An 8,783-nucleotide genomic window follows, 5' to 3' on the forward strand; every position below is an offset into this window, starting at 1 on the left:
CCCTGCAAGCCCCCCCATCTGCCCCAGTAGAGGAGGTGGGTCTGTACCTGGCTGAGAGTTAGAACCCCATGGGGAGCTTGTTACAGATATGGCTGCTTGAACTTCCCCTACAGTGGAAGGGAAAGCTTCCTGGGAGAGCTGCGCTGGGACACAGGTGGACAGGTACATCTGCAGGGGCAAGGAACAAGGAGATGGAGGCAGACTGGCCCTGGCGGAGGAGGGCTGGCCACAATGGGGCACCTCCCTTGCTCCCTGCCCAAACCCCAAGGTGGGCTGTGGTGGAGACAGGGGAGGCCCCAGGAAGAAGCCGGGCCCCTGCTGTGCCTGGTCCTTCCAGCACATCCTTGTCTCCCACGATGCCACCTCGGGCCACCAGTGCAGGGCCCCTCAGCTCCCACCAGCCGGCACCAGAGACCAGCTCCTAGCCTGCTTCCAGACAATCCTCAGCCCTTTCTCCCGGACCCCCCGCCCTGCACAGTGAGGGGCTTGGCCTGAGAGCCCTGCTTTGCCCTCCCAGCTGGGCTTGGGCCACGCTCCTGCCACACACGCAAGCTGGGAGTCCATGGGAACGTTGCTTAAAAATCATTTCTGAGCCTCAGTTTCCCCAACTGCAAAATGGGGTAATAAACAAGATAATGGGAAGGTTAAACAAGTTAATCGCTTAGGGCCCTGGCACATCCTCTGACGCAGGGCGGGGACGTTTTACCGCCTCTTTCCTGGAGCCCAAAGCCTTGGGGCCTGCCTAGCCCTGGCCTCCAGCGCCACCTACCGGTCCAATGGCAGAACGACGCACGCTGCAGTCCCGGGGGAGGAGGGGGGAGGGGGGACTCGCGAGCCCTGTGTGCAAATCTCAGATCCGTCCTGATTCCCTGCGGCGCGCGGGGCAGTTCCCCACCCGCGCCCGCCGTCGTGCGCTTCACCGTCCTCATCTGTTACGTGGGCATGGTGGGCTCCCTCGGCCCCCATGCCAGCGTGGTTTGGGGGCTCTCAGAGAGTATGGGGGGAGGGATGGGAGGACAAATGCATCTCCTTGAGGGACTGGCTCAGCCTGAGCCCAGAAGGCGGGGCCCCACGGGGACTGCGCAGAGCTGGCCACACTCTGTCCCCAGTGTATGAGCCACCGCGGGGCGAGTTGCCCCTGGACCCAAGACCTAGTCCTCTGGGGTTCCACATGGGTTCAAGGCTCAGCCTCGTCCCTCCCTAAGGCAATGTCCCCAGCTGCTTGCACCGGACACCACAGTCCCCATGGAGCAGGGGACAGCAGGTGCCCCAGACCACCCTGTCCCCTGCCGCGCGCATGCGTGCGCACGCACACACACGCACACTCCCAGACCCAGGCACCCAGGAGGTTAGTGGGGTTTTTTGGTTTTGTTTGTTTGGGTTTTTTTTGTTTGTTTGTTTTCTGGTTTGATTCGTTAAATGTTTCTCCCCTCAACCCCCCTTCCTTCCCCGCAGCGCCAGCTCCTGGAGGGAGTCCAGGGTCCCCAGTTGCGTCGGCCACCCTGTGTCCCCAGCACCTGGCTCGGGGCTGGCACACGCCTATGTTGAATTAACAAATAGAATGATGCGACACGCACAAGCGCGCGCAATCCCAATCGCACTCGCCCGGCGGACACTGTCCCAATGATTTACGGTCCCCGCGCGCGTGCCGTCCCAGCAGGCACCGATTCCTACCGAACCGAGAACAGTCCTGCACCCTCGTGTGCGCGCACATTCCGGAGGACACGTGCGCACGCACACGTGCGCGCCCTTTGCACACATTGAGCCCATCTGGTTTCCGTCCCAGCCTCCCACAACTTCCTCACGCTTTAGCACTGAGGGCTCAGCTGCGTCCTTTTGAAGCCATCGGAGAGGGAGTTGGAAGGGGCCTCGGGGACAGGCGGGCGCAAGAATTTTATGAACTTGCTGGCTGTAAATTTCCCCCAACAAATGCCCCCTCCGCCCCGCCTTCCTTCTCACGGGGAGGAGGGCGCACTTTCCCACCTTCCGCTCACCCCCGCAGTTCTCTTCTAACTAATCGGCCAGTTCACCTGGGACCCTTCTATCTAACATCACGCCACCACCACCACCGATTAGACTGCTAATGTTTGAATCCTAGCTCTGCTCTGACCGGTAGGGGCCCTTGGACAAGTGAACCAACCTCCCTGGGCCTCGGTGTCTTCCTCTGTGAAATGCGAATAATAGTGTTTACCTCCTATGGGGAAATGTGAGAATGAAGAGATAATGCACTGAAGCCTGGTGCGGCTATGCCTGGTACCTGCAAAACACTCACAAAGTGGGACTTAATATGATTATTCTTGAGATGATACTTAGGCTTAAAACAGCAGAGCTGGACAGGCTCTTAGAGATCCCCCTATCTTTGTAAGCTGGAGACAAAGAAACCCAGAAAGTAGCTTGATCAAAACCATACTGCCAGTCAGTGGTAAATCACATCAAACATTCAGGTCTGGATGGCTGTGGTGGCTCACACCTGTAACACCGAAACTGGGAGGCCAAGGAGGGAGGATCACTTGAGGCCAGGAGTTTGTGACAAGCCTGAGCAACATAGTGAGACGGAAAAATTAAAAATTAGGCATGGTAGCACACACCTGTAGTCCCAGCCACTCTAGGCAACAGAGTGAGACTGTCTCAAAAAAAAAAGTGAAAACAAAAACAGAAAGAACTAGCAAAAATCAATAAGAACACAATTCAATTTTAAAATGAGCAAAAGATTTGAACAGACCCTTCACCAAAGAAAATATATGAATGGCAAATAAGCACATGAAATGATGCTCATTATTAGTCATTAGGAATATGCAAATTTAGACCATAATGAGACACCACTACACGCCTATTAGAAAAGCTAAAAAATAAAGCTGACGGGCCGGGCGCTGTGGCTCACGCCTGTAATCCTAGCTCTTGGGAGGCCGAGGCGGGCGGATTGCTCGAGGTCAGGAGTTCAAAACCAGCCTGAGCAAGAGCGAGACCCCGTCTCTACTATAAACAGAAAGAAATTAATTGGCCAACTGATATATATATAAAAAATTAGCCGGGCATAGTGGCACATGCCTGTAGTCCCAGCTACTCGGGAGGCTGAGGCAGCAGGATCGCTTGAGCCCAGGAGTTTGAGGTTGCTGTGAGCTAGGCTGACGCCACGGCACTCACTCTAGCCTGGACAACAAAGTGAGACTCTGTCTCAAAAAAAAAAAAAATAAATAAAGCTGACAATACAAAGTGCTGGTGAGGATGCAGAGCACTGGAACTCTGATACATGCCTGGTAGGAATGCAAAATGGAACAGCCACTTTGGAATATAGTTTCACAATTTCTTATAAAGTTAAACATACACTTACAATAAAACTCAGCAATCCCATTTATATGTGTTTATTTACCAAGTGAAATGAAAACCTATGTTCACACAAAAATCTGTGCATACTCAGCCTTCATCAAAAAAGATGAATTAATACATTTTGCAACAATCTGGATGGAACTGGAGACCATTCTCCCAAGTGAAGTATCTCAAGAATGGAAAAACAAACACCACATGTACTCACTATTAAATTGGAACTAACCAATGAGCACACACGTGCACAGAAAGAAATAAAACTCAGTAGAAATCAACCGGGGGGGGGGGGCGAGGGGAGAGGAGAGGAGGGTCAAAAACCTACATAATGGGTACAATGAACATTATTTGAGTAATGGACACTCCCACAGTTGGGACTCAAGCATTACAAAAGCAACCCATGTGACCTAAAACATTTGTACCCCCTTAATATTTTGAAATTTAAAAATCTAAGGCTGGGTGCAGTGGCTCACACCTGTAATCCTAGCACTTTGGGAGGCCGAGGCGGGAGGGTCGCTCAAGGTCAGGAGTTCGAAACCTGCCTGAGCAAGAGCGAGACCCTGTCTCTACTATAAATAGAAAGAAATTAATTGGCCAACTAATATATATAGAAAAAATTAGCCAGGCATGATGGTGCATGCCTGTAGTCCCAGCTACTCAGGAGGCTGAGGCAGCAGGATTGCTTGAGCCCAGGAGTTGGAGGTTGCTGTGAGCCAGGCTGACGCCACGGCACTCACTCTAGCCTGGGCAACAAAGCAAGACTCTGTCTCAAAAAATAAATAAATAAAAATAAAAAATCTATACATAAGTGTTTGTAGTAGCTGTATTCATAATCACCAAAAACTGGAAAAACACCAAACATTCTTCAGCTGGTGAACAGATAAATCTACTGTGGTACATCCATACAATGGAACACTACTCAGCAATAAAAATGACGAATATTAAATGTATTGTGCTAAGAAAAAGAAGGCTCAGGCCAGGCGGGGTGGCTCACGCCTGTAATCCTAGCTCTCTGGGAGGCCGAGGCGGGCGGATTGCTCAAGGTCAGGAGTTCGAAACCAGCCTGAGCAAGAGCAAGACCCCGTCTCTACTATAAATAGAAAGAAATTAATTGGCCAACTAATATATATAGAAAAAATGAGCCGGGCATGGTGGCGCATGCCTGTAGTCCCAGCTACTCGGGAGGCTGAGGCAGGAGGATCGCTTGAGCCCAGGAGTTTGAGGTTGCTGTGAGCTAGGCTGATGCCACGGCACTCACTCTAGCCCGGGCAACAAAGTAAGACTCTGTCTCAAAAAAAAAAAAAAAAAGAAGTCTCAAAAGGCTACATACGGTATGATTCCATTTACAGAACATCTGCAAAAAGCAAAACTGTAGGGACTGAAGGAGGTTGACAAAGGAGTTGACAAGTGGACACAAGGAATGAGAGGGGGATAATGAAATTATTCTATGTCTTGATTGTGGTATTGGTTACATGACTTTTGCAAGTCTCAACATTTGCAGAGCCATACTTGTAGAACTGTAAAAAAAAAAAAAAAGGTGAATTTTGCTGTAAGTAAATCATATCTTATTTTAAAGGAAGAATAATTCAGGCCTCCAGGCTCCCAGCCCTGCACGCTCCTCCCTACACCCTCTCCAGGCACTGCGTGGCCTGTGGACCAAAGCACCGGTGGCACCAGGAGATTGTGAGAAAGGCAGCATCTCAGGCCCCACCTCAGACCTTCTGAATCAGAATCTGAACTGGAACAAGATGCGCAGGTGAATGGTGCAAAATAAGATGGTGAAATGGTCTGCACCACATTGCTCCGTCTCTCCAAAGAGAAAGAGAAGCAATCTTCCAGTTCACGGAAGAAACGTAGGACACTGCGTTCCAAGTCAAGCTGGAGACCTGGTTTGACTGAGACTCAGTGCTTTGTGACCATCGGTAAATCCCACTTTCTTCCAGGCCTCAGTTTCCCCATCTGTACACCAGAAGGTTATATAGAACTCCAAGTCGCCCATCAGCCAGGGCACTCTAGTGGTCATTTGTTCCATTTCTTATCTAATGGTGCTCACCCCATTTACCTAACACAAACTTACCCACTGAAGGCACATGGTTTCTAAGTATTAATATTAGAAAGCGTTTGATTGGATCGGCGCCCCCTGGTGGAAAAAGTGTGCAGAACTTGAGAGACATTTTTTTAAAAAATGAAATCCTATTAATAGTATAGGTCATAAAATGACACGTTTTATCCCCAAAACAACCCTTAGTGGTTCTATGAAAGTCACCTGGGAAATTGGTTAAAAACACAAATGTGGGCCAGGCTCGGTGGCTCACACCTGTGATCCTAACACTCCGGGAGTCTGAGGTGGGAGGATTGCTTGAGGTAAGGAGTTCACCACCAGCCTGAGCAAGAGCGAGACCCCATCTCCACTAAAAATAGACAAAATTAGCCGGGCATGGTGATGCATGCCTGTAGTCCCAGCTACTCAGGAGGCTGAGGCAGGAGGATGGCTTGAGCCCAGGAGTTTGAGGTTGCTGTGAGCTAGGCTGACGCCACAGCACTCTAGCGCAGGCAACAGAGCGAGACTGTTTCAAAAAAAAAAATTACAAAGAAAAAAAGAGTTAAATTGACTTGGAGCTCTCCAGGAGAAAAATGGCCAGTTCTTGTCCAGAAACCCAGGTCTGGCTCGGTGGAGGCTCTGACCAAGGCACAGGATTGACCGTGAGTTGAACAGTCCCATGATGCAGCCCTTCTTAGGACAAGGAGGAAAAGCTCAGGGGACAGGACGCCCTTAGTCATGGTGCCCTGGGAGCAGGAAGTTTCCTGGTTGGGGTTTCTTGGAGCCACACAGACCGACCCCACAGACCCCACTGTAACACACACACAACCAGCCCCAGGACTCATGGAAAACCGGAGCTGCTTGTGATGCAACCCCTATTTGCGTTAGGCCTGCTTTGGATTAAACTTCCTAAGGAAATTAATAAAGTCAGGCCAGAGATCCATTGTGAAGTGACTATTTATGACAGCATCTAGGATTTGTCGTCATGTCAAAACACCCAACATTTGAGAAGTTCTCCACGGATACCTGGAGGCTCCTGTGGTCACTGGGACAGCCCTGGACAGCTCCTGGCTGGACGATGAGGAGGAACCACAGGGGCAGGGAAGGAGCTCTGGGTGGGGAGTCAGGAGCCCCCGGCCCCAGCCCTGACTCTGCAGCCTCCTCACAAGTGGCCATGTATATGGCACCCAGCTAGGGGTGGAGGGGACCTCTGGGGCAGCACAGACCGGGTGCGGAGCAGGTGCCAATCACGGGAGAACAAAAGTGATGTTGGGCTCCTTTACTCACTAGCTGGGGCCCTTTGGCCACCTACTTTGCCCATCAGAGCCTCAGTCTTGTCTTCTACCAAACGAGGAGGTGGACACTTCCGGGGTCCAGCTATATGCTACTCCCCCAACCTCCCTAAGGGGGTCCCACTCACTCACTCGCTGTCCCAGCACTTTGCCTAGTTCGCCATCACACATTTATTTGATTGTGTACACGCCTGGTCCCTGTGTCCCTCCCCAGCCCACCCCCAACTCTCAGCTCCACGTAGCTGGGCTCTATCTGATTCCTGTCCATCCTCATCACCCAGCCCACTGCCGGACAAAGTGGACCTTTGATAGATGTGTATTGGATGGGTACATGGAAAGGTCTTGGCCTTGTGTTAATACATGGTAAGTGCTCATTAAATTAAAACTATTAATATGATTATTACTATTATAATTTGGGGGCTTCAGTTTCTTCTCTGAAACATGAAGATATTCTTAGTTTCACCCTCAGACAAGTGTTCTGAGAGTTGACAAGGATTAGTGTTTGGAATGGCTTTGATCAGCCAAAGTGCAATGCAAAGACTCGCTCTAGGTCAAGCCAATGCCAGTGGGCTGCAGGGTCTTAGGGGAGTGAGGATGGAATGGGTGCAGGGCCGCAAATGACCTGGAATAGCAGGGGGACACAGAGGAGACCAATAAGATCAAAGCAAAAGTCACTAGGTAGGACTTTCAGGAAAGCACTTGAAAGACAACCAAAGAAGAGGAGAGATGTGCTCTTTGCTCTTCTCCTTCTTCTTATACATAATGCTAGGACTCCGATACAATGGCTGGAGCTCCAATAGCCATCTTGAGCCATGAGGTGACCCCGAGCATGGAAGCCATGTACTAGCGATGGCAGCGCAGAAGGAGAACATGTTCCTGATGGTATCATGGCGTCACAGACCGCCTAGCTCTAGGTGTCTCATTATGTGAGAAATTAAAAACTCTAATTTGTGTGAGCAGCGTGGGTTTTTGTGACTACAAGCTCAACACGATTCATTATAGACACAGAAACGATGAAGGAAAAAAATGTACCAGACCCATAGTCAGTAAATGAGTGAACTAGTTATTGAATAAGCCAGGGAAGAGAGGGAGGAGGAAAGAAGGGAAAAGAAGGAAGGGAAGGAGGAAAGGGAGAAGAAGGAGGCAGTATACGCTGGTTTGAGAACATTTCTCAGATCTGGAAGCAGGTAGAGGGTTTGAAATGAGGGGTCCTTTTGGCAAATTCAAGTCAGACCCACTCTATGTCTCCCCCTTAGGTCGCTCTGCTGGAAGAAGCCAACATTGCCATTGTGTCAGCGTGTCCCGCCCCGGAGTCAGGGCCCAGCCTCCTGCCTGCACAGAGACCTGCACCAGTCTCCTTCCCTGTCTGGGCCAGTTTCTTCTTCTGGATGGTGAGAAGCTTCCAGATCCCTCTGGAAGCATCTTTCGAGCAATGACTCGCCCTGTAAGATGTTTGCAATGTTGGCCCCCGAGACGGCCTTTCCTGCGATCACTGTAACCCCCCAGTGCTGAGTCCACACATGTCCTGCTTTTGCATCAGGACAGCCCGGGAAGGTTGACGTCATTCTAAGTGACACCAGTTACACCTGCCCAGGCTCACACAGCCCAGGGGGGGACAGCAGGCTTTGGGACCCTCGAGGGTCTGACAGCACAGCCCGCGTTTTTAGCCTCCGCTTGTTCACTCCCTTCCTTGACTTGCCCATCACCCAGTCCCTGAGCTGAGACCCCCAACAAGAGGAAGAAGCCAGTGGGCGGTGGGGACAAGCCAGAGGTTCCTCCATGCCCCGACACCCCCCTGCCCCTGTCTCCAGCCTCTTCCCATCTCGGGCTCCAGTGCAGAGAGGCGGCTCCAGCCCACTCAGCCCAACCCAGGCGCCTCTGGGGGGAAGACAAATAAAAATAAAAGGGTAATAACCGGGGCCAAGCGAGAGCACAGGCGACAGCTTTAGCCAATTAACATTCCTTCAGGGTTTGGGGCGGCCCCCCTTCAGCGGCACCTCGTAAATGTCAGTAGGGCCTTGGGTCCTCTGCGGCCTGGCTGAGGCTGGCTCCTGAGCTGGGCCTGCGCTGGCTTCTCCGGGAAGAGAGCGCCCGGCACAGCCTTCCAGGGTGCTGGGTGCTGGAAGGAA

Source organism: Microcebus murinus, chromosome 21, assembly GCF_040939455.1.
Source record: "Microcebus murinus isolate Inina chromosome 21, M.murinus_Inina_mat1.0, whole genome shotgun sequence".
Taxonomy (NCBI): Eukaryota; Metazoa; Chordata; class Mammalia; order Primates; family Cheirogaleidae; genus Microcebus; species Microcebus murinus.